Genomic DNA, 27,102 nt, shown 5'->3' on the forward strand with positions numbered 1-27,102 from the left:
CTGCTGGGAATAGTTGTCCATAAAGCCATCAGAGAAAACAGATCCAGGTGACGGCGCTTGAGAACATGCAGGCGACGGCGACTGGGAATATGCAGGTGATTCCATCATTGTATGAGTCTGATTGAGCACCATGCAAGATGATAAGTGGTACGTCATGGGGAAAAATGACTTGGAATGTTTGAGGTAGAAAGTGCCATGTTACTGTATGCAGCCCTAGTTGGTGCACTGTATTGTTCATACATCCCCATTTCTGCGTCAAACAGTATGGCATTTTGCACCAAAAATCTGGTTCGCGGTGTAGCAAGTCTGCGTATCTTCATCACTACTTGTTTACCAAACAATGAATATTCATCTTTGTTGTCCACTCTTTTTGACTGAATGGATCTCATGAGATTCACCGCTTCATCAAAGATAGGTGCCTTAGCAGAATTACTTAATGAAAGTTTTGCAGATTTGCTTTTGGTGGTTTTCGGAGATGTAAAAACTTTGGATTTGAGTATTTTTGTAGGAGTCTCCGCTGCTGCCTGTTTCTCTTGGGAAGTTGATGGTTGAGTTGAAACTTGGCCTTGAACTTCTCCTCCATTTCCAGTGTCTTCCTCTTGTAAATCTTTAAAGTCCATAGTTTTGAAGAAAAAAATTCGTGAAAAAAAATATATTTTTTTTTGTTTCGGCTGTTTAAATTGATATCACAGAGTTATTTTAGGTTGACCTACTAACGGACAAACTTAAATTTTCAAATCGACAAATTTAAAAAATAAAAATATGAACTTACCTCAACATTATCTACTGTTTTTCGTGGTTTATTCTTGTCGGTTAAGAACAACATAGCTTGCGTACCAAACTATGTTGTTTTTGCTTACCATTGAACCATGAACCATTTGCTTACGTACCCTTCGTCAGTAACACTTCTAGTTTTTTTGCTTTCGAGTCCTTTCTTTCTTTCCCTCGAAAAATGGCTTTATAATTTTTTTATTTTTCGCTCAACCTCCTGCTTCTCTATACCAAATGAAACAGCAATTTCCGTGAGAGCGTCATGTCTTCGGTTTTTATTTTTGTAATCGGAATTTTAACTGTTCCATAATGAAGAACGAACACGATACATATCAATAAAGGCCAACGTTTCTTCGTCAGTCCACGTCATAATTCTGAACTAAAAGCAAAAACTCCGAACTCAATGCAAAAAATAACGCACTGTCACCTACAAACTCTAAACATTTAAAAAACAAATAAAATAAATTTGCACGCATGCGACTTTCTTTCGACTGAGACTAAAGCCGCCCGGCATGTACACACTTGTGGATTTTGATTTTATTCGGTTCGGTTTTCTTTGAAGGAGACCGACTTTAGTCGGGTTGAATTCGGCATGATTCGGGCCGGCTTTCGGCAAGTCGGCAAGGCCGATCGGTACGTCTACACTAATTCGGTTTTGTCGATCGGCATAAGTCGAATGATGCCGATTGGCATAGTGTGGACGCGCCTTTATGTTTACCATACGAAACTTTAAAATCTAGTAACACCATCGAGTTAACTATCAAAATCAGTGATAAACGAAAGCGGAGTATATTATTAATCCCGATTAATCTATTAAATTAGAAAAAACAAAGTGGGCTGTGACTGTTTCATTTTTTTGTCAAATCAAATTAATTTTATTAAAAAATGCCAAAAACGATAATTTTTGATTTTTCTATGGCTAATTAGATGGTGTTCTACATTTAAAAATTTCTTATTGGAAACAAGATATGGGCCATCAAAAGGGTAAGCTCCCCTAAATCCTTTCCTAAAATTGGGTTTACACCATTTTCGGGACGGAAAATATCAAGAGGACCTAAAACAATTAGAACTTTAGGGAACTTCCAAAAGATTTGACGTATAACTGTAGTCAATGTTCCAAATAATCAATTTTTTCCAAAAAATTTGCGCGGGCTGCAGCTCTGAGGATATGCATTTTAGGACACATGTTTATAAAAAAAAGTCTTATTTTAAGTCCAACAATACGCTCTTAAAATATTTGCACCGAATTTTGTAACACTCTCTATATTATCTATATCTCCAAGCATGGCTTTTTTTTACCGAAAATGTTTTTTCCTTAACTATACCAGGAGCATATTGCCATTTATGAAAATACCGAGTTATAATGGTATTTGAGCCAACCTTTACAAATGACACCACCCAAAATTGCCATATCTTGGCAAGGATTAGAGCTAGGACCTTGGGGATGATCTCATTGTATTCGGAAAGGTATGAAAAGGTATGAAATATCCAGGAACTCAGAAAAGTATGAAATGATTGTTGGATTTATGAAGATGAGCTTATAGGTGTCGCGAAATCGGCCTTTATTTGAAATTTTTCGGTCATTTCTTCATTGAAACATTAGTTTGATCGTTTCACGTTGGGTGTATCTCCTAATGCATAACTTACTTTTTAAATTTGAGTTAAAAATCTTAAAAATTCTAATCATTAAAAAATATTGAAATTTCACCTGTCTCTAGATTGGTATCGAAGCATTTGCGAACCTATATTGATAGGAAACAATAAGTTAAAAAGTCATTTCTCTTCGTTTGTACACAAAATGTTGAAACATCATGTATAATAATAATAATTATTATTATTATACATAAGTTTATTCCAGAAAATACAGTAAAATAAAGTTTAAAATTGAAATGTCTAAATGAACAAATGGCCCACAAAAGGTTAACTTTGTCAGGGGTTTATGAATACATAGAATAATAATTTAAACAAAGTAGTTTTTTTAAATAATAAAAGTTTAAAAAAAAACTCAATTTAGTACTATCAAACTTATTACACTAATAACCATAAAAAGTACTTATGCTATTAGAGTTTTTACTCCTAGGTAGTGCTAAAATACATTTAAATAACAATTTTCAAGTTGATATCATTATACATAAAACAATTGATGAAGTTTTAGAAGAATAACAGCCAAGTTGGTAGTGATATCTGTCAAAATAGGGTTTGCGTCTAAATCAGGAATAAATAATAATAAATTAGGGTTTATTTATACTAATGCTTGCAATTTTGTAAAACATGTATACATTTACTTATTTTTATAGTCTATGATATATTCAATATACTTTCTTCTTCTAGGTTGGCTTATAATCCACTCCTTTAATTTTACTTTAAACAAATAATAAAGAATTATTCCCAGAAAGACCAGCAGAGAATATTGAATGAATTTTTTGACTCAGATAGAAGTAGAAACGCTGTCCTAGTGTGGTGTTTATTTTTGGTAGGTAACCAGTTAACTGTTTTGAGCGAGTAGTGTGCGGATGAGTAATTAATTAATGATAGTGTATCTTTATTCTTAAATTGTCTTATAGCTACATATCTTACATATAGCTACCTTAGGTCCACTATAACGGTTTCAAGACACTTTTATTAATATTCTATTTAATTTCAGAGATCTAAAGCCTAAGAAATTTGAAGAAATATCTTTATTAAAATCATGCTTTAATTCTTTCAGATAAATTTTTTACCTGCCAGGTCTACAACTTCTTCCATGTATGGTTATTAATAAAAATATTTCATTGTTTGTTGTCTATCGCCGTACGAAAACTGAACCCAAGCAACAACAATTGACCGTGATGCACACACCAGATTCTGCTGGTCCAACCGAGCCATCGAGAAACAAGAATCCACCGTGAGTCAGCTATATTTTAATTTGATATTTTTTATATGAAGCAGAGCCTTGGGCAAGGCGCGGCCAGGCACTACCATCTATAATATCATCGGCAGTACCCAGTAGCACTTTTAATTTAAACCATGAAGGAATTAGTACCTGATCTCCTTTGTTGCTTCTCGTCATCGCGACGACCATGATGATGATGATGATGATGATAGCATATAGGACAGGATCAGCGGTCGCCCAGTTTATATTGAGCTATCTGGTCGAGTTTATTTTTTTCTTCATTGGGATGTTGATTGTTGTTTGTTGACCCATGGCAAGATGCTTTTAATCATACTGTAGTTGACGTGTATGGAAATAAAAATATTGTTGTATGTGACTTTTTTTCTTTGTGCTTGCCACGTTGTTTTAGTAAAGCTTAGAAGAACAAGATTATTTATTTAAATTTTGAGAATTGGGGTCCAGGATTGAACCCTGAGAGACTCATTGACTGAAGCCTCAGAATACGGCGGTCGAATATACACTTTTTGACAGCACTCAAACAAATAGAACTAAGAAAGTGCCCCTGAAGTCATTGGAATAAAGCTTGAACAATAGATCACGATTGTTATTGCAATCAAAAGCTTCGCATAAGTTCCTTCTGGAATCAAAACGTCCATAATATAAGCAATAATGATAATAAATCGCCTTTTATTAAATACCAAAAAAAATAACAATTTTGTTAAATATAATGAGAGACAAACCAATAGGCATACAGTGCTAGCAGTGGTGAAGTCAAAAAAAATCACAAAAAATATAATAAACTTAAAGAAAGAAAAAGTAGCAAAATAAAGAAAAAGCAAAAAGTTATTATATAAATAGCAACAAATTATATTTTACATTATTACATTACGAAAAAATTTCCACTTAGATTTCTTGACTTTCCTATTATCTTATTTATTTTTTTTTTATTGTGGGTATAATTAAGTACAGGGTGTCCCATTTTGGGTACTTTTGCGCGATATCTCCGTTATTTTTTGAGATAAAGAGTTGCGGTTTTCGCGACACTATGCTACTTTTTCGTAAAACTAAAGATGCCATCAACAAAATGTTTATAGCCCTTTTAGTTTGTAGGATACAAGGCATTTTTGAAATTTTTGCATTTTGGGACCCCCGTAGTATCTCCGTTATTTTAAAAGTTTTTGTAAAAGTAAAAACTCATTTTTATAGTTTTTTTTATATTTATAGTTCATAATATTGGCATTTTTTTACCTTTTTAAAAATATATAACAGACTTATTTTCAAAAATACGCAAATAAATAACAATTTTCTAAATTTAAATAATCAAATTCATAATTTAATGGGAGGCCATGGCTATTTATAATAAGAAACAAAAAAATGACAAATGAATTATTTTTTATTAAATTAACATGTTTCTTTAAATTAATTTGTAACATTGATTTATGTCTTACTATTATCAAGCTTAAGTTAAATTAATATTAATATCTTTTGTATTATTTTATTTTTGTAAAATTTGTGAATACCGTTAATAAATAAATAAATAAATAAATTAATGTCAACTATCTTCGGATTTTGATTGACATTTCTCTGTTTTTGAATGAATAGGTAACGAAAATATTTATTTTCGTTATTTGTGAATTTTGCCAAAAAAATGGCATTTAAAAATTATGAAAAATATGATATGCTTGTATGTTTTATACAAAGCAATGAAAATGCTGAAGAAGCTTCTGAAGTATATGCCTATAGGTAAGTTAGAAGCCGTTATATGACTACCTACCAATTTCTAATGTTGCAGTTTTATCCTTGTTAGATATCCAGAGAGAAGGCAACCGTTTTTTGGTATATTTGCCCGTTTAAAGGACAAATTACTTAAGCACGGATCTTTTGTTCAGCCGCGTCCTAAAGCACAGAATAAAGAAAATTGGGAAGAAAGGTACAACAAGGACGCTTTGGAGACGGAGTATATTGTTTTATTTTGGGAAAACAAATAGTATACCGAATTTTTGAAGGGAATTTTACAGCACGTAGGTATAGTTTAAATGAAGTCAATTGGAACACCACCAATATATTTGGCAGGTGTCTGGTTTGCTATCAAAAATAAAAGCTTGTTGACAACTAGTGTATTTACAAAACGGTCACCAGCCAAGTTAACTGGTGCTGTTTCAATTGACTTCATTTAAACTTTAACAAGACATACTTGAGAAAGTTACTCCAGAACTTTTGGAAAATATCCCTCTAGCCCAATATAACACTGTCTACCTACAACAAGATGGTGCCCCAAGTCATAACTTTGGGCTAGTAAGGGCATTTCTTGAAAATAACTTTGCTCAAAGATGGATAGGTATCAACGGACCTGTTAGATGGCCTCTCGATTATAGATTTTTTTTTATCAGGGTATATACAAGATCAAGTGTATAAAAGACAATGCAATAATCTAATAGAACTTCAAGACGTAATTCATTTAGCATTTCAAAATCTGAAAAGGAAACAAATTATTATTTTGAATGCTATTTAAAGGGTTACAAAGATGTGCCAATTTTGTATCGGAGAAGATGGTGGTCATTTTGAACATCTCTTGTAAAAATACTGTTTTGTTATATGGTTGTTTTCTTATAGTGTTTATTAAATTTATATATTTGTTTTTTATGTTCCTTTATTACAACAAAAATAAGAATGATGCATGATGAATATTTATTTTTTATGTTCATTTATTACAAAAAAAAAAGAATGATGCAATTCCCCATTCGTCGTTATTTTGTAACTTTTATTAATTTGTAACTTTTTATTTGTCTATTATTGTTATTCATGGCCTACTATTAAATTATGAATTTCATTTAGAAAATTGTTAGTTATCTGCGTATTTTTAAAAAAAAAGGCCAATGTTATGAATTGTAAATATATAGGGTGTTCCATTTAAAAAAACATAAGTTTGGGTTATAACTCAAAAACTATTAATGAAAAAAAATAAATCTACACCACTAGATTCTATGCAAAAAAATCTACAAGAATGAGTTTTTACTTTTATAAAAACTCTTAAAATAGCGGAGATACGATGGAGCTCCTAAAATGCACAAATTTCAAAAATGCCCTGTATCTTAAAAAATAAGAGCTATAAAAATTTTGTTAGCAGCATCTTTAGTCTTCCGAAAAAGTAGCACAGTCTCGCAAAAATTCAACTCTCTATCTCTAAAAATAACGAAGATATCTCGCAAAAGTACCCAAAATGGGACACCCTGTACACATGCTTAGCGTGAAATGGAGAGAGTCTCACGTTTAGCACATCATCCTTAGGCTACGGAGATGGCCTGAAGATGGTCTTAATAAAGGCCGAAAGGTCGGCATTTCTTTTGAAATAAAATCAGTTTTATTTAAGTCTAAGTATAAGTTATAAGTCCTAAATCTGCGGCACTGTTATCTTTGTCAATGTAGTTTTTGAATCTCATTTCAGTGTCCAACTACCTACCCAAGTTTTTTGAAGTTTCGACAAATGGAACAACGGAATTTTTATATCACTAATATATACACTGCTCAACAATCGAAGTGGATATTATAAAAATCTGCAATTTTAGTTTGCCAATGACTTACAATAAAACAAAATTAAATGTAATAAATAAATCTCTATTAAGTTCACTCACAATAGCCCAAAAAAAAATTAAATAAACAGATATCTCCTAACAAATTTAAATTTTTAACACACAACAGGAAAAATTAAAATAAAATTACACCCTGTAAAGCGTGCCCCAAAGTCCTGTCATGAAAATTAATACCTTGTAGGTCCACCCCTGGCTCGTCTTAGTGCTGTCACCCTGTTTGGCATACTTCTTATTAAGTTGTTAATGTAGTGTTGAGGAATGTTTTGCCATATTTTCGGTAATTGATTGGCTAGTTGTTCTAAGGTTAGAGGTGGCTGTTTGAGCTGGTTTAATCTTCGAGACATTTCGGTCCATACATGTTCAATGCAATCATGTCGGGTGAATGTGGTGGCCAGTCTATTCTGGTAACGCCATGAAATTCAATGCGATCATTGACAATTCTCACACGGTGCGGGCGCGCATTATCATCGATTAAAACGAATTCTTCGCCTATTGCACCAAAAAATGGTACAATTATGTTCTCTATAATAATGTCTCTATATCGTATAGCGTTCATTCTTTCATTTCTTAACACCACTAAATCGGTGCGGCCATCGAAAAATATGCCTCCACAAACGCAAACTGAACCGCCACCAAAAAGGGTAGGGGGCACCATCAAATTTCCATAGTATCGCTGTCCCCTTTCCCTCCATACCAAAATTCGACCATCACACATATGTAGCCGAAATCTGAACTCATCCGTAAACATACAAGACCTCCAGTTTTGAAAATTCCAATTCCAATTCCAATTCCAATTACTGTGTTCTATTGCCCACCGATTTCTGCATGCATGATGTTCCCCCGTCAACCGTGGATGTGTGGCACGTCGTCTGGCTCTTAAATGTAATTACATGTAATCTTCTTGTAACAGTCTGATTAGAAATTACCCTCCCAGTAGCATGCCTTAAGTAGCTGTTAATTCTCGAAGCCGTAAATGTTCGGTTTCTTCTTGCAGTTACTGTTATATAGCGGTCTTGAGCATGAGTCGTAGCACGTTCTCGGCCTCCACCATGCCTGTAAGCTGCAGACCCTGTCTCTACATATCGATTCCATGCACGACTCACGACACATTTAGCCGGTTAGCAACTTCTTGAGTTAGGCCCTTCTGTAGCCAACGAACTGATTGCTCGAGTTGCACTGTTTCTAACCGTCGTAGAACCATTATTTTTAAGAAAGTGAAGAGATTTATTGGTAACAATGAGAATAATAAAGTCTCTACAAGCACTTTTATGTAACTAAATTGTTGGGATTTTGAAACCGAATTCTTTAAAAGATATAATAATAAGAATGTATGAAAAAAAGGAAAAAACGACAAAAAATATTTGCTATCAACAGGATTTACTCATAGCATAAAACGCAACTTGATGAATTTTATTTTTTTAGGCAAATTTCGGTAATTTATAAAATATCTAGTTTGATTGTTGAGCAATTTATTTTTAAACGATCTTTTATAAAATGAATTCGCGTTTTTGGGCTAAGGAGTCCAGGAAGAAAAAATCCAAGTAAATTCGTCACTTACAATTTTAGGATCTTCTTAATTCAATGATTTGATTATGACGCTAATTCAATGAATTAAGACATTTTTAGATTTAAAGCTTAAAGGAAGTTATGTGTCATCATTATATATGCTTAAAGTTAGATAAAATTAACATTAGAGGCACTGCAATCTGTCTTTTAAATAAGAATCTAACAAGTGAATAGTGAAAGCCATAGTAATCATAGTATCTTAATGTTGAGATCATTTTTTCAGTGAATGGAATCAAATACTTTTGAAAAGTCTAAGAGAGTTATTGCCCTTATCACATGACTGTAGCCAAGGCCGTCGCTGTTGAGTAGTCCTTTCTAAAACTGCATTGGCAATTTGGTATTATATTTTTTTCATATACATATTGATATAATTGTTTATAAGTATAGTTTTTCAATACTTTTGAAACAGTTGGCAAAATACTCACTATTCTAAGTGGCTACGATATCTTAGAATTTTGGCAGATATACTATCTATACATACTATATATACATACATTGGATCGAAATTCTTTATTAATTATATTACTTATTTGTTAAATTCAAATTTTATTTCTGAAAATTTATTAAGATTATACAAATTATTATTAAAAAAATCTATTTGATTTTGGCATTTTGTGAATCCGTTTTGTAAGAAATTTCCAAAATAATTATGAATTTTTTGCGGATCAGATAATGGTATAGAGAGCTCATAATATATTTGCGTTTTAACATTTAAATCACTAACAGACCGCCAAATAAATTTGAATTGGCGTTATTTTTTGACAAGTTATCCAAATAAACCTTTTTTTCTTTGTGCATTGAGGATAATACAAAATTACGACGCTGCTTATATTTTCCCAGTGAATTTGTACTTTTCTATTGACTTTTTTAACATTTTTGCAAAGCATTATCCCTTTGTTTCATATTGAGTTTTAAATTGGGAGTTACGAAGGCGCTTACACAAAGTTCCAGATTTTTATGGTTTTAATTGTCGCGTATTTGGCAAATGTGGAAATCATAAAGTTATGTAATAAATCTACTTTTTTATCAATATCTATTATTATTTTTAAAATAATATGCCAATCGTTTCTTGCTGTATAAAATAATGGAATATGACAGGTAGCTAAAGTAGCTCAGAAAGTATTAAAATCGAAGTTATAAATATAGGATCCACGTGGATCCATCCAAATTAGCTTCTATTTTGTGTAATTCTAGCCGGCTCATTAATTATTTGACTCAGATTACTGCATGGTTACGACTGCAACCACACGAAGCTACCAATATTTAAAAAATTCGTGTTAACATCTCCCATATATGAAACTTTATCGAAAGAACATCGTTCAAACGTAGGAAAATACAATCTGATGGCTAATCTGTTCAAATTTGTATGTCGAAGAATATATGTGGGTATATAGATGACACCAATTGGTTAGTTTAGTAAATATGATGGTACGATGTTGCAGATGATTTGCAGCTCCACCACAACCCCCAGTTGCATAGGGTCCTCAAACACCAACCAGGACTCAAGCTGCTGAAGGTGTTGTGCAAGAAACCCAGCCAGTGCTCACTCAAGCAGGGTTACCGAGACAGCGCTTAAAATGGACACCTGCCATGAATTAATCTATAATGCGCATATTTTTTAAGGTAACAAACATGGGGTAACAGATGATTGACTACAGATAATAGCTATATGCCAAATTCTGCAGAAATTATCCAAATATTCACCTGATTGAGCAGAGAATCGCTGACCAATACCGTGTCATTCTTAGAAACAACTTGATCCCAGAAACCCGAACTAAGTCTATTAACAGGGAAATTGCAGCAGAAATAAATTATCAACAGACCTTAAACGAAGTAAGGGACAATTTGCAGGACAATGCCGACCAAGAGAGAACAGAAGCGGAAGAAAACTTTGACCCACCACACCAGGCAACATTACCAGAAGCGACAATAAATGAAGAAACTCAAAATGAAGACCAGCACAATGAACATAATGATGAAGTGCACGCTAAGAACAGAGTTTACAAGGGCAATGGCAGAGTATGAAGGCACAAACCCCTCCACAAGACCAGCTCCTCCTAGAGTTAATTCTTCCTGCAAATTGGCTATTCTCGTTAACGCTGCCAATGTAATTATACCTGATTATATTATTACAGTTACGACACTCGAATAGCTTCATCTAATAATCTATTGTGCGACTCCCACCGTTATTAAAACCTTTGGTTTAAAAATTATAAATAACCAGCAAAAACTTACACGTGATGTAAGACCGACTTAGCAAAGGAGACTACTGAAAAAGATTGAAGATATTAGGAAAACATTGGCAGGCTAAAGAAATACATCGGAGGTATCAGAACCAGAAAAGTATAAGAAAGAGTAGAGAAAATAATGAGTCAGACTCAACAACATACACAGCAGGATCTAGAAAACTGTATACCGAAACAATGTTTGGATACCCTTAAACAGAAGTTATCTATTTTTTTGAGGTCGCTTAAGGTATAAAGCCAGAAATAAAAGGAAACAAGATAATTTACTTTTTGAGCGCTCAAAGGACACTGCTTCAATAAACACTGCCATTAGCATTTACCCCACTAAAGAAAACATCGAGGAGTTCAATGCATGAATGCAATCTCGACACTGAATGCCTGAGTAAAGACATATAATCAAATGGCATTTTTACCATTTTCAGTTGACCAAGTGACTAATTTCATAAAAAAGCTACATAATTGGAAAGCTCCAGGCTCACATCACGTCCAAATTTACTGGATTGAGAAATTGTGGTCAACACACATCAACAACTGACCGAGCTTCTAAGCAACGTACTAATGATCCTCAGAATTTGCCAAATTTTTTAACAGAAGGTACTACTTACCTCAGTCCAATTCTTAACTTGCGGTCTATTTTCTTAAGAAAGGCTGAAACATCAGACATTCGTCGTACTGTATGTAAAGCAGACGACTCCACATCACTTAAACTACAGAAGCTGGACATTTAGCTTCCGTTCCATATCAATTTTGTCTTCCCCTATAGAAAGTTCTTGAGCGGTCTGCAAAAAAGGGAATTGTCTCTTTTTTGACCAAATAAAATGTGCTGTCTCCTAATCAGTATGGATTTCAGTTATCTATGAACTCCAAGGAGGCTGCAGCAGTGGTGTTCTGTGATCTGTCCAAGGCCTTTGATTGTGTGGATCATGGAATACTGCTGTTAAAGCTTGATTTTTATGGATTTAGGGAAGTGGCTTTGAGGTGGTTGAAGTCATACCTGTCTGGTCGCACTCAGAGGGTGGTTGCATCTGGATTTTCTTCAGGGATAGCACACTTAAATGTAGTGTACCTCAAGGGTCAGTGTTAGGTTCTATTTTATTTTTATTATACGTTAATGACTTAAGCTCTCTACCACTGCATGGACTAATGGTCCAGTTTGCCGATGATACTACAATTCTGTGGCATAACGAAGATCAAAAAGTAGTTAGATCTCTCATAGTAGAGGATCTTCACAAAATTAAAGAGTGGTGCATCTGCAATCAGCTTGTATTTAATGATGATAAGACTTTTATTTTGGGCTTTAAGTTTAATGTGGAGGATTTTTGTTTGATGAGCAGAGCCCTCTACATGGTAGGGAATATTGTCGATTTCTCGACCTCTTCATTGATGAGAGTTTAGGTCTGACAACCATGTCTTGGGTGTTGTGGTGTTGGTCTGAGAGCCTCTTGTAAACCTTTTTTTGTAGCTATAAGAATTTTAACAGTTTTCTCACTCTTTATATTGGAAACTCTCATACATAAGTCCGTTAGTCCACCATCTTGCACCAGTCATAATACTCGTCAAGTAAACAACTTATCTCTTCCAATCCCCACCTCCTCATTTACGAGAACTCTGTTATATTTATTGGTCGTAAAATATTTAATCATGTTCCTTTTTTGATTAGGACTGTTACACACCATAAAAAGTTTAGGAGAGAACTAAAGAAATTAATATTACCAAAAGCTTAGTACAGCATTAAAGAGTATTTTAAGGACTTATTTTAATATTTAAAATTTAATTGATATTTTTTTATTATTCTTGTTTTATGTTAGTTCTTGCCTTTTCTTTTCTTCTTTTTTATTTTTTTTTCATTATATAAAATATGCTCCTATGTACAATCAAAATCGATTCTGTATCTTGTTTTTATCCTGTATCCTGTATAACCAAATAACTATACTAGTATTATAAATTCTTGTATTATAAATTTTGACTTTGACTTTGGAGCTATCCACACACCATAGCATCGAGCAAGAAAAAAGCAAGCTTGGATGCGAAAACCACTACATGGAAGGCATTTTCACGAAATTCTACAAGACTATGTTGACATAGCGGCGTCGAAGTATTGGTTGACTTCGGGACAGCTTTTCCCCGAAACTGAAGGGTTTCATGTGGCTCTCCAAGATCAAGTTATGCCAACAAGAAATTATTTAAGGTTTGTCGATCGTACAAATTCACAGATGTAGGTATGGATGTGAGACAATGGAGTCTATTCAGTATGTCACCGATGTATATCAAATGGAATATAAAGAACGCAAAGATATTGATCAATCATAAAGAGCTCGCAGAAAAGCTAAACCTCTTATTAGCAGCCAAGGTACCATATTATAACTATAAGCCGGAACCAGTTTTTAAAAATGAGCGACATAAATTGTATTGGGATCGCACTGCACTTACAGACCAATGAGTAAGTGACAATAGGCCTGATCTAATATTAATCGATAAAATTTCTATGAAGACAACCCTTATTGATGTAGATATTCCTAATAATAACAACCTAAGAACAAAACAAATGAAAATATTTATGGGACATATTATTATTATTATTATTATTATTATTATTATTATTATTATTATTATTATTATTATTATTATTAAAACAATGGGAAATGAGAGAAGTGTAGAAAATTCCATTGGCGTTTGGCATAAAATCTGATAATAGTAATAATAATAATATTAAAGAATTTTATGTACTTTATTCTCTTAGAACTTTTTAAAGTCGAGGTTTCGGTTTCAATAAGATTATCTTCAGAGGCCTATAAAGTGTTCACACTAGAAATATGAGACCACACTAATGGAGCATAAAAAAGTTTGTATTTAACTTAATTTATTGTAACGAGTATATCCAAAGCCTTCGAAAAATCTGTATAGACCGTTCACAAGAACCGATTGTAATAGTACCGCCGTTTCATAAAACAATTTGTCATCATAATGAACGTTTTCGTGAAAAAGCGTTTTGTTTTTATGACATAGGGATTTAAAAACAAAAATTAGACTGAAAACTGTCGGCGCTTTTACGGGAGACCGCAATCGTTTTGTTACTTGATACCTCATATTCCCGTTAAAAATTTGTTCGTTTGTCGGCCCTTCGTGCCGCCGTCAGACGACGGGAAAAATCATTAACTTAATGAATTTGGGGCCGACACTCTGTGTTTCTTATTGTATTAGTCAAATTCACACTTTTTGTTCTTTTTTTTTTTGAAAAGTCATGGACAGACGCGATATTAATCGTCAGCCACTCTTAGTAATATCAATGTAATATCCTTAACGTGATCGAATAAATGTACTTAGAAATAACACCGAAGTTTTTTCTAAGAACTACACGACTTTTTGCATTGACGGAAAATTTTGAGAAATAGGCAAATCCAGAGGAGGGAGCGTATTGAGGTACGCACACATACCTATAATGGCATCGGACGGCGGTCTACAGCTTTTTTTATCAGGGTATTGCAAATATCTTATCGGCATAATCCGAACAATAAGTCAATTGCTTGTATGTTAAGAGATGAAGAATCAGTCATCGTTTTGGAAGAAGATAATTTTCGAAAACAAAAAAAGCGTAAACGAATGTGGATTCTCAAAATGCGCAGAAGTGTTGAAAGACTTGACTTATGTCTAAACTTGTCAGCCAGGTTATAAGTAAAGGAAGGTATCTGTCTCGCAATCCTGCTGGAGCAGAAGAAAGGCTGATGTGTTTAAGGTAAGTAATTATTATTATTGTAAAAAGTGGTATACCAGAATAATTAGATTTTAAAAAACTAACAACATAAAAAAAATGAAGGATACAAAACATAAAGCAAGGAGTTATGTAAGAGCTTTTTAAAATGTCAATGAAAAATTAATTTAGTTATTTTCTGAATCAAACAGTAGCTTGATGTAGTTATTAATATAATTCTTATCTTGCATCCGCTGTATATTAGTCTTGACCATATTTCTAACTTCTTTAATATTGCTCATTTTAGATAGAATAGGACCGCAAACAGTCGAAATGGGCCCCGGGACTGTTTAATTCTTTTCGTTTTTCGGGCCCTCTGCAATAACTATTCGAAATTAAGCTTAGAGAAAAAAAACTAATGAACGCTAGGTTAGGTTATAAAAATTAGGTATATAAAATCGGATAAGGTAGGTTGAATATATAAAATGAGTAAATATGTAAGGTTTATTAATCTGGATAACAAATAACACAAAAAAAGAGAACAAACAAATCTAACAAATACAAACAAGTTTTTCTGGAATAAAAATAAATATTCTCATTGCAATGGCGCTTTTCGCGATTTGCGACTTGCAAATATTTCTATCACTTAGTCAAAATGCACTTCTTATCTACTTCCACTTCTGTTGCTAAGGCCCTAAATCTAATAGCCGTTCCTGATGCATCGTAGACCTTAAAAACATTTTTTACACTTGCGAGGTACCTAATTGAATGAAAGTTTTGCCTGAGCAATAGTCACACGTAGAGTGCAGAATAATCTCAAAGCAACAACTATATTAGTTTTAAGGATCGCATTTTATTTAAGAAATGAAGAGGACCAAGTTGTACGTTGGATTGGCCTTGTATATTGCTTGCAATGCAACTATTCTTCCTAAAGTTGAGGACCATTTTCGTATTTAGCTCGAAGAGTACTTGACTTTTCTTGAATAATTTTTTTCGTAGAAACGGTAAAGGTTCAGAGAATAGAAAATAAATTGTTGGTCTCCTGCATAGCCGTAAATCGGGTAGTAAAGCCAATAATAATATTATTTAGCAGTACGTTAAAAACTTTGCATTTAAAAATGTCTGCTAAGGTCGACTTTATAAAAGAGTCCTCTGTCTTTAAGACTTTAAGCCAACAAAGCGTTTTTTTTTCGGCCCGTTCAGCACCACTTATCTATCCTCCGCTGGCATCCCAATATTTTCAGTAACTTATCTGCATTCTAACACACTTTCGTCCCAACTGTTCTTTATCAAATTTATATCATTTAATAAACCAGATAGATCTACTTCTTCTGAGTCAATTATCATACTTAACCCCTGTAAAAGAAGTCTCCTGTGGTTTATGGCAGTCAGATTCTTTTCCCATACAGATACTACAACTAAACATTCAAATGATTCCCTATAAGTATACAAGCCATTACGATCAGATCGAATTTTTACGTTTAAATTTACATAGTCTATGGCCTTTACTGGCCTTTAAGCTTTCCATTCTAGCAGACCAGCGAGTTGTAGATCGAGGATGAAAAGGCTCTCTGACATGTTTCTTTAGAATTTCCCATCTTTGAGGACTAGCAGAGAAAATATTTTGAAGTTTAAAATAAAGCTTTTGAATAACACTAAAGAAGTCATAACCTCAGGACAACATTTGGCAGCATGTATCTCGCATAAATTTAGAGAATGACATGCATAGGAGGAAAAAATTGCGAGAGGGTTAACGTCGAAAATTTAAGCCTGAGGTACCTTATAGACCACCGACGTGTTACTGCCTCTGTCGTATATCTGACTCCGCCAATCTGCGACAAAAATTGAGTGTTTCTGCAGAACATTCAGCAGAATTAACTTGGCTATGGTATCTCCAGTCTTTTGTTTTTATTTTCAAAATTTGAAAGTCTTTTATACATTTATAGTCATTGGTTTGATTTGCTAATCTGACATACCGTGAAATGAAAGTAACCGAGAACTGAATAAAGTAAAGACCGTAAAAATCTGGAGTAGCATCAATATTCTTTCAAAATGTAGTTCTGCACGTATTCATCACAGCAAGATAAGGGTTTATTTTGTTATCCGCTGATAAATATGAAATATGTAATCTATGATTTTATCGTTGCGATTGTTTTACTTTTTCTAATTGAACGTTAGAGGATCGTAGTTCCTCCAATTACAATATTCCTAAAAAATTGCCGTTTCTTGGATTGCCTGTGTCATGACTGTCTCCTCTAACGCTCTATAAAAACAGGGTTACATATAAAAGACGCCGAAGTAAGTCTTCAAGATTTGTTTCTCATCTTTATTTGTTTAACCAACAAGTTATCAATTGTTAGATTAGTATCCAAATTATTTTCTAATTGGCGCCATTCAACGTAATTTAACTTATTGATAATAATACCTTGAAGTATTCTTTCGTCCCGAAGTTTTTTATACCCTCCAAATTCTCAGCCTAGAGTTGTGATTACCAAGAGGACTGACACTGATTGCTAAGATCCTGACTTAATGCAACTGAATAAACTACATGGGAAGCAAAAAAGAGCTTGTTTCGTTGCACTCCAAACTAACAATTACCAGATATTGGTAATTGTTTGGCTATTTTTTAGCTTTCTATTTAATATATGTATACGTCTTTGATATTATATTTGTGAAACAGACGATCATCAATATCAGGTAGAATATTAATTAGAAGGGCCGGAGGGCTTCTACGCACTGCATTCTCTATTTGTAGTGGAGAAAGATTTTTATTTTGTTGCAGAAGGCGTACAATTTTCTGGGTCCTGCTGTGTATGTTGTTGAGTCGTGACGCATTATTTCCTCTACTCTTTCTTGTACTTTTCTCGTTCTAATACCTCGGATGTATTCCTTTAGCCGCCCAATGTTTTTCCTAATATTTTCAATATTTTTCAGTAGTCTCTTTTTCCATGGTGGTGTCGGTAGATTATTGGATGAAGCTATTTAAGTGTCGTAGCTGTACGAAAATAGGTTAGCAGTTAGGTTGGCAGCATTAAGGAGAATAGCCAATTTGCGCGAAGAGTTAACTCTAGGAAGAGCTGGTCTTGTTGAGGGGTTTGTGTCTTCATACTCTTCCATTGTCCTTCTAAACTCTGTTCTAAGTTTAGCATGCACTTCATCATTATGTTCATTGTTCTGCTCTTCATTTTAGATTTCTAGATTTAATTTCACTTCTGATAATGGTGCCTGGTGTGGTGGGTCAAAGTTTTCTTCCGGCTCTGTTCTCTCTAAGTTGGCATTGTGCTGCAAATTGTCCGTTACTTCATTAAAGACCTACTGATCATTTTTTTCTGCTGCAATTTCCCTTTTAATAGAGTTAACTCGGGTTTCTGAGATCAAGTTGTTTCTAAGAATGACCCGGTATTGGTCAGCGACTCTCTGCTCAGTCACGTTCATATTCGGCATGTAGCTGTTGTCTGTAGCCAATCATCTGTTGCCCCATATTTGCTACCTTAAGGAAAATATGCATTATAGATTCGTTCATGGCATATATCCATTTTAAGTGCTGTCTCGGTAACCTTGCTTGAATGAGCAATGTTACCGAGAATGGGCTGAGTTTCCAGCACAACACCTTTAGCAGGTTGGGTCCTGGTTGGTGTTTGGTGACTCTGTGCAACTGGGGGTTGTGGTGGAGCTGCAGTTTGTTATATAACAAGAGCACATCTCCTCAGCACCCTGCCACTATTATAAAGTTGCTTCAGTGTTTGTTACAAGTTGGATGACCTGCTGTTTGATCCTTCTATATAACCTTCCAGTTCTATATGAGAGGAAAAAGTTTTTACGATTGTAGCCATTGAAGAAAAAGAACACCTGGAGGGTGTCCATTTGATTGCTGTGATATCTGCTGCTTATGTTTAAATTGCAGAAATGCATGCATTGGCTTTAACAAGAGTATATTAGTTTTCGTTTCGTTCTGCTACTTAGATGCAATGTCGGGGCACTTGAATCAGTTTTCACTGAATCAAAGAAACATTCGGTTAATAAACTCATCATTCGACATGGATTCCGATAAATTGCTTACTTATAATTTTTGGGGCTGTTGCAGATGGGAGTTTAAAAATTTATATATATTTATTTATAGATTTAACTTTTTTCGTCCCTTGCCCACTTTTAGTTTTCCTTAATTGCTTGTCCATCCTGTATTTATCACGTAACGTTCGCCAGCTATACCTGAAGTAAATACATTAATACATTTTTGTTTTATGTTTTTAGCTATGGGAAAATGATTTAAGTCGATGTTAAAATACATTTCGCATGGGGAGAGCACTGTCAGAATAATTATTTATAAAACTTTTAAAGCTTTATGGGATCAAGTACAGCCCACGGAACTGCCGCAACCATCCAAGCAAATCTAAAAGGAAAATGAAAAAGAAATTGACAACGTTGTAATTTTCCGAACCTGATTGGAGCGATTGACGAAGCACACGTCATTATCCAAGCTTCACCAAATATCGACACTTTAATTTTCTTAGAAAAAAATTTAGTGTTGTGTTGCTAGCCCTAGTTCTACAAATTAAGCTACAAATTCTTATTGTTGACATCGACTCTTAAGAAAAAAATTCAGAATATGCTATATTTTTTGCACTTGTTGGAAAATTATTGCGAAGCAAACAATAGCAAATATCACCTGATAAAGATCTATCAGGAACCAATAGTATTGCCTCTTGTAATAGTAGGTGACGAACCTTTTCCGCTTGCATTAAATCTCACGCGACCATACCCAGGATATCAAACCGCCAACAATGAAGGAAATCGGATTTTTAATCTTAGTCAAAAAAAAGTCTTAGATTTATGAACGACCCATTTATGGCGCGTTGAGTTGTCGGTTGAGCGGAAGTTGTCGTTAGAGCAATATGTATACTACATTATAATTCAGGGAAGATATTTGCTATTGGACTGAAAACCAATCTGAAGGAACCCTTGCATCATAAGTATCTCCTCGTCTACTTGGTATTGGGTACAGAGCTTCTTTTCTTCACTGGCTTTTATAACGCTTGTCGATTAAATCATACAATAACTCCTGTACCGTACCATCTTAACTTTAATTCGAAACACCAAATATGAATTGGAGGCAGACACTTGCAGAATGCCGAAAATTATACGGGAATTCTTCTTTATCCATAAATAAAATCCCAATCTAGACTTGACAAACAACAATATATTTCTTTAAAATTCGCCTGCCTAAAATTAAAATAAGAGTGATTAGAGACAATACCCTCCGGGGCATTTATTTGTTAAAAGTGTAGCATCAAAGGCTCAATGTGAAGCATCTAACCTAAGATTTCTTCACTTACTTTATGATTTGAGAACAATAAATCTAAGTAATTTTCAAAACCGTTAGGGTCTAGACTCTTGATCCTGCATAACCGTTAAATTTAAACCTTAAAATGGGTAATAATGCTAAAAATAGTGTGGAGTCAATTTTCTTATCCTCTATGATTGTAGCTTGGATTTAAGAGTGCCGCGAGATCCACCAATACCAAATAGAAAATACTCTACTGGGTTCTTGGCAAACATACAAAAGCAATTTAAAAAAAGTTAGATGCATAAAGGATTAATTTATTCAGAGGATTTACAAACTTTCACCGAACCTTAAATCATGATTGATTTAATCAATCTCTATGAAATATTTATTTATTAAGCAATAACATCTTAGTTGTACCATTACTTAAATATACACTCACTCTATGGAATATCGTCCAATCACTATTAATATATAAAAATTAATGTAGTTTGTTAAACCACACCCACGTACTGCAACCACATTACTGTTATTGGCCAAAGAATCTAAGTGGGTATTTTATTCGTTGAATGTCCGCTTAATGTATGAAACCATTAACTTGAGACGTTTAGATGTTTTTAAACCCGCACGACCGCAACGAATCAGAATGACTCCTCTGTCTCTACAAATTATTATGATTCATTGACATTATTGCATTGGCTTTATTTTCAATTTTAGCACGTCCTACCTGATTTTTTCATTTTCAATTACCAATAGAGATAAAACATGTAAAAAAACACTAGAAATTGTTGATATTGAAGACTTAACCGGTTAGTACCTAGATTTAATGACCTATAACAAAACAGGAGTGGAATCCATTTAAGTTATGCTTAAAAAAATGTATAAAAGGGATAGAATTTATTACTAATCCAAATTATTTTTTTTTTTCAAAACAGCAATCTGCAGCATTTAGCTGAAAATTACTAAAATTAAGGTAAATATTAACATTTTTTAAATTTTGCGTGTTCTTTTATAATATTTTAAGCGAAATCAATAAGGAGTTTCCCCAATTTAAAGACATTTTCTTAATATTGTATGAAGTGCATACCATATTTGCTTAATAGCGCGTTATGCTCAGAATGTTGCCACATTTATCTGTCTTTTCAAGATTTAAATTTTTATATTTTAAGAAGTCAGGCATGACTCATTTACCCCACTGTAGTATAAAAAGTTCTTATCAATATATTTTATATATTGCAGAGGAAAAATGGTGCGTAACTACGTGCGCAAAACCCAAAAAGGATCATCCTCAGGAGATGCCATTCGTGGTGCCTTAGAAGCGATTCAAAATAAAGAGATGTCAATTAAAAAAGCTAGTGTGGTTCTTAGTATTCCGAGAACCACCTTACAATCACGATTAAAGCATCGACAGCTCACTCCACTTGTAAGCCACGGCAGGTTCAAACCCGTATTCACTGAAAAAATGGAAAAGGAATTATGTGAACACATAATTTTATTGGAAAAACTGTTTTATGGACTTTCGACCACAGATCTTCGAAGAATTGCATTTCAATTTGCTGAAGCCAATCAAATAAGTCATCTTTTAATAAAGATCGAAAACTTGCAGGAAAAGGCTGGGTGGGCTCATTTTTAAATCGTCAATAAATCCTCTCCATTCGAAGACCTGAAGCAATCAGCATTGCAAGAGTAACAGGATTTTCCAAATCTAGGGTTAATGATTTTTTTCAAAACTTAAAAAAGACCTTGGACAAGTTTAATTTTCCGCTGCATCGCATTTTTAACTGTGATGAAAGCAAGTAGGAAGATTAACTTCTCTAGAGAGAGGAAAAAACACAACTTTATTATAGTTATTATTATATATTATAGCTTGTGTCAGCACTACAGGTACGTTTATTCCACTATTTATGGTCTTCCCTCGTGTTCGAATGAATCCTGGTTTTTTGAGCGGTTCATTTCCTGGAGCAGTATGATTTCCTGCTCCATCAGGCTGGATGGATGCTGACCTATTTATTAAATTTTTAAATTATTTTATAGGCTGCACCAAAACAATAACAGATTGTCCAAGTCTACTGATACTAGATGGACATTCAAGTCATTAGTCCATTAATTTAGTAAACCTGGCTAGAAAATCAGGAGTTTCTATTATAACCTTACCTCCTTACACATCAAATAAGTTGCAACCGCTTTACGTAAGTGTCTTTGGACCATTTAAAACCTATCTGGCAGAAGAAATGGATCACTGGCTTACAAATCATCCCGGCTCTAGGATCACAGAAGATGATATGGCTTTTATTATTAAAAATGCGCTTATTAAGGCTTTTACACCAATAAATATTATTAAGGGTTTTGAAAAAACCAGTGAAAGCTAAGCAAGTAAAAAAGAAACTATAAAAAAAATAGACGACAAAACAGGGACAAGTACCAGTAATGGAAAAAAATTAAAAGAAGGATTTTCTAAGCAAAAGAAGCAAAGTGCCACGTCAATAGCAGAAGAGAAACAACTCAACATAAAAACAATGCCGGACGAAGAGAAAAACACATTATGCATTTACTGTCATGAGACCTACGAAGACACTTGTTATGAAGAATGGATAATGTGCATGCAATGTGGTGCCTGGTTACATGAGAATTGTTCCGATGATGAGCCAGGTACTAATAATTATGTTTGTGACAATTGTCGTTGATTAATTAGCATACGGACTCACTTGCCCCATGTGGGTGGCTCACTTACCCCTATAACTTGGGGCAAGAGAGTAATTTTTCTTTTTTTGTTTTAAGTTTGATATTTTTCCAAAGAGTTAATGTTTAGTTTATTTTTAAGGTTATGTTAGTTTGAAACCAATTAAACTCGTGTTACAAACGATGAAGGTTTTTTTATTTCTAAAACTTAGTAAGTTATACGCCGCAGAGCCTTAAGGTGTCTCACTTGCCCCATCCTCCCCTAGGGCCGAGACGTATGTTGTATTGCATTTCTCATCTCAAAGGTTATAAGGACTGGATGCAGCAATAAATACATTTGCCAGGAATGTATATCAACGATATACCATAAATTGATGAGTGAACTTCCTTTGCTCATTTCGTGGATGACACAACATTGACCTATAGACAAAGAGATTCTACTCCTGAACATTAGCAAAACTCAGAGCATAATTTTCTCCTTCAATAATTCTAGATGTTATTTAGAAATGGACTCTTAAAATAATATTAGATAGACATAAACGGTTTTTAAGTAATTTGGTGTGTCATGAAGCTGGGCAACTGTATTTTTATGTTTTGCATTTCATTTAATGTATTTTCTAAATTTCTTCCTTTTAATATAAGTATTAATGCTTATCAATACTAACAATATGGCTCAGTCGGTAAAAAAATAAAAAAATACAAGATTTGAAAGGGACAGCATGATTTTTCGTTTGATGTGATGTTTGAATTATTAATATTTTGATTTTCCACATTCTATTTATTTCGACAGAAACGACCCGATATTTAAAAAGTTTGTTGCTCTCTTAAATTGTAGTCGTTCGGTATTCCAAGATCGATAAGAAAACATACTTTGTTAAGGAAGAGTTTAACAATTAAATCGGGCATATATGCAACTATTTGGCGGTTTGTTTTAATTTGTTGATTCCATATTATAATTGTTGAATTTTTTGCAGATTTTATAATGAAGTAGATTAGCAACTTTCGTCATGTCTGCTGATATATTCTTGTTTTTACAGGGAAGGAAAGCCGATAACATGTGAGAATTTGTTTCTTAATTCTCGACATTCTTAGAGTCAATGTTTTGGCGAAAGATATTTTTGCAGATGAATCTCGTATTAAAAGGTTGGTCTTGGGTCGCTATGATTAGGCTATCTGCTTCTCTGTTTAATAATGATTTAGTGAGCCACTTAAGAAGGTTTTCTTTATAAACCCAGGAGCTATTAAGCAGTTGCAAGGGGTACTGGCCATGCATAGGATTAGCTCCCAGTTGTTTTTTATATCCTCCGATATCTTCTTTTTTATATCCAATTAAGTTCTGCTTAAGTTCTTCTTGCATAGGTACCGCTATTTTATTAATTGATGTATTTTTTGGAGGCATGTTGTTTGATTTTTACAGATTTACGAATTTATTAGGTGCTCTCTCTAGGAAACTGGCTGTGTTAAGAACAGAAGCTTGAAAGGCAGTTTCGATTTCTTCTAATCCTCCGCCTTCTTCTTTTCTGTATAGATACATGCAAACGCTTGGTATCGGCTCTTGGATGGTGCAAGCATTAGAAGTTTTCTGGTTTTTGTGTCTATTGACTTTATTTCATCTCTTCTCCAGTTTATCATTCCAAAACTATAAAGCAGAACAAAAATCTTAAACTGCCTTATGGCTCTAAGATTATTTCTGTTCTCGGATCTCGGTTTTTGAGAGTTGATAAGTTGTTCCTGTTTTGTTATCCAGTTATTGTTGTTTTCGTTTCATTTACTTCTCTATCTTTTGTGATTTGACAAATATCATTGTTTTGAGTTCTTCTTTCCTAAGTTCTAGGTCGTTTGTGGTTTTGATTTTAAAGCCTATGGTAATCATTTTTTCGGCGCAGTCATGTTTTGGTATACTTCTTGAATTTCCTTTAGTTGTGATAATTTTTTTCTAAGCTCTCCTATCTTCTTTCTTATCTTATAATTGTATATTAATATGCATACTTATTATATATATTATTAGATATATGTATACTTTCTCACATTAGTTTATTTAGCTGAAGTGTGTTTGGTGCTTTGTCGTTTAAGAAATATTCGAGAACCTTATTACAGATTTTTAAATTTTGTTTGGCTTCTTGATTTTACCAAATGTTTCGGACCTGGCTGGGTTATACACTAAATTAATTAATTTAAATTAGAAACAAATTTTTAAAAAATTACCAAGGCCAGACTTTAGCAAATAGAGACGCTGCTCCAATAAGGGAAAATGAATTAAAGTGGCAGTTTATGATCCAAAGGCGCACCCTTAGTATTTACCGGGCTAATTGGGGTGACGCGTCCTATTTATATACGTATTTATCTTACAAAATTACTTAGTATTTGATTGATTTTGCACCATATATAGTGTTTAAACTTTGCTGAAAGGTAGGAAATTAACGAATGATCTGCTAATTTTTTATTCATAGAGGCAAAAGCAAAAGTTCCATTAAAGGCTAACAATGAATCTTTTAAGGGCGCTTCAAAAAAGTCAAAAAACATAGTCTCAACCTCTTGAATTTTTTAAAAACGTTAATTGAATTTGATTTTCAACAGATCATTGATTTAAATCCTTAGCTAGCAAAGCTAAAAGGAAATTATGATGCTTTTCAAAATCTTTCCTATTCTTTTTCATGTTACGAAAACTGACTTTAAATTATTTTTTATTTTTATTTATATATTTCTTTTTTATTTTGGCATGAAGTATCAGCCTTAGCTGCTATAGAAATCTGATATACCGAATCTAATTGATTTAAGGAAGTTTGTCTAAGAGCTTTGGCTCTAGCAATTTTAGTATCAAAATTAATTGGGGCCATTTTAGTAAAAAAAAAATTTTCAAAAAAAAACTACTTGATTTAGTTTCAAAATAGAATATTAAGCTAATTGACGGCAAAACCAATGAAAAAGTAAATATTTGTTTTTTTTAAATGCAATGAGAAAAAATAACAAATAAGGGTCAATTTGGTCAGAACTAAACTGTTTTAACCCAAATACTTTTATTTATTTAAATATATTTGAAAGTAAGAATTTTTGTAAGTATAGTAAAATTTGAAGAAATGCCAAAAAAAAATTTAAGCAGTGGAATAGTATTTTGGTAATAGTAATACCAGCAATTGACTATAATTAGCAGCAAAGTAAAGTATTATAAATGTGATTTTTTGAAAATAAATTTAAAAAAATACATTTAAAAGTAGCAAGTATTTAGAGTAAAAAGAAAAATTTAGTAGTAATGGGGTAAGTTTACAAAATTGAAATTAAAAATTGTGATTTTAGTATTTTTTTGCGTGTAAAAGCAAGAATCACTAAAAATACAATTTTTTCACAAAAAATTGACTAAACCACTGTGCCTTTGCAATACCCGGCTCGAAGGACCAAATCTTAAAATAAGATATTTGTTAACCTCAACAAATTTATAGATCTAAGAACCAAATAACGCGTCGAAAATCCAAGAAATGTTCGAAATAATGCAAACATTAGTGTAAAGTTCTAAACCAATGATCGCTCATAATAAAACCAGTAATTTTCGTAAACGACTTTGATAATTTTGGCCATCATGTGCGACAAATTCCGATATAATGGCCCTTCAAACCGGATCGCACCATAAACCCATAAAACACAACAAAATTCCTTTTAAAACCATTTTAAAAGTCAATTGAACCTTTGGAACCAAAAGAAATTGTACAGTAGGAACATAAACGCTGACGGGCACATAATGTAGGAAAAGAAAATATTGCCCTTATAAAGCAATAAAATTATGAAAAGGGGCCAATTTGTCTGGGTAGACGACTTTCTTTGGGAGACTTACGGAAGGCAAAAGAGGGTTTTATACGAGCCCTACCCCCTGCTGCCTCGTGCCGAAAAGTTGGTATGTTATTACCTTTTCAGATTAAAATTTTTGTTTCCAAATATTTGGAGGTATTAGATGGTACTTTTAGGAATTAAGGGTCCGGATTATAGATAGTTGATTGGGGGATTACAAGCGGCGGGTTTGTCAGTTATGGCAAATATTTATGGATTATACATTGTTAATGTATGATACTTTAGAGACTTATTGAAAGTGTGTAAATATTTGGTATATGTCGGTTTACACTACTGCAGAAAACAAATGGTATTTCTAGTTTCATATTAAGAATATGTAAAAAGTTTTTTTTATTTATCAGAGATTTGCTTGAATATGAGAACTATTAACTATTTAGGTATTAAGTTGCTGATCTAGACTGACAGATGGGATCTGCACTTTTTCTGATTTAGTGACCTCGAATGTCTGAAGCATGATTTTTGGTTGACGCCATATGTACTCACTCCGAGACAAGGGCGAGAATAAATATTTTAGCACAAATTGAGGGAACAAAGTCTGTCACACCAGCATGGTCAGATAACTTGTATTT

At 33.4% G+C, this 27,102-nt stretch overlaps 1 long non-coding RNA gene across 1 annotated transcript; it reads left to right on the forward strand.

Moving 5' to 3' along the window:
- The first annotated feature begins 5,249 nt into the window (after window positions 1-5,249).
- Window positions 5,250-6,281, forward strand: LOC126738988 (uncharacterized). The gene is made up of 2 exons (XR_007661514.1): window positions 5,250-5,386; window positions 5,451-6,281. It is a non-coding gene; the product is annotated as an uncharacterized LOC126738988 (long non-coding RNA).
- Window positions 6,282-27,102: the final 20,821 nt, after the last annotated feature.

Source organism: Anthonomus grandis, chromosome 7, assembly GCF_022605725.1.
Source record: "Anthonomus grandis grandis chromosome 7, icAntGran1.3, whole genome shotgun sequence".
NCBI classification, from domain to species: Eukaryota; Metazoa; Arthropoda; class Insecta; order Coleoptera; family Curculionidae; genus Anthonomus; species Anthonomus grandis.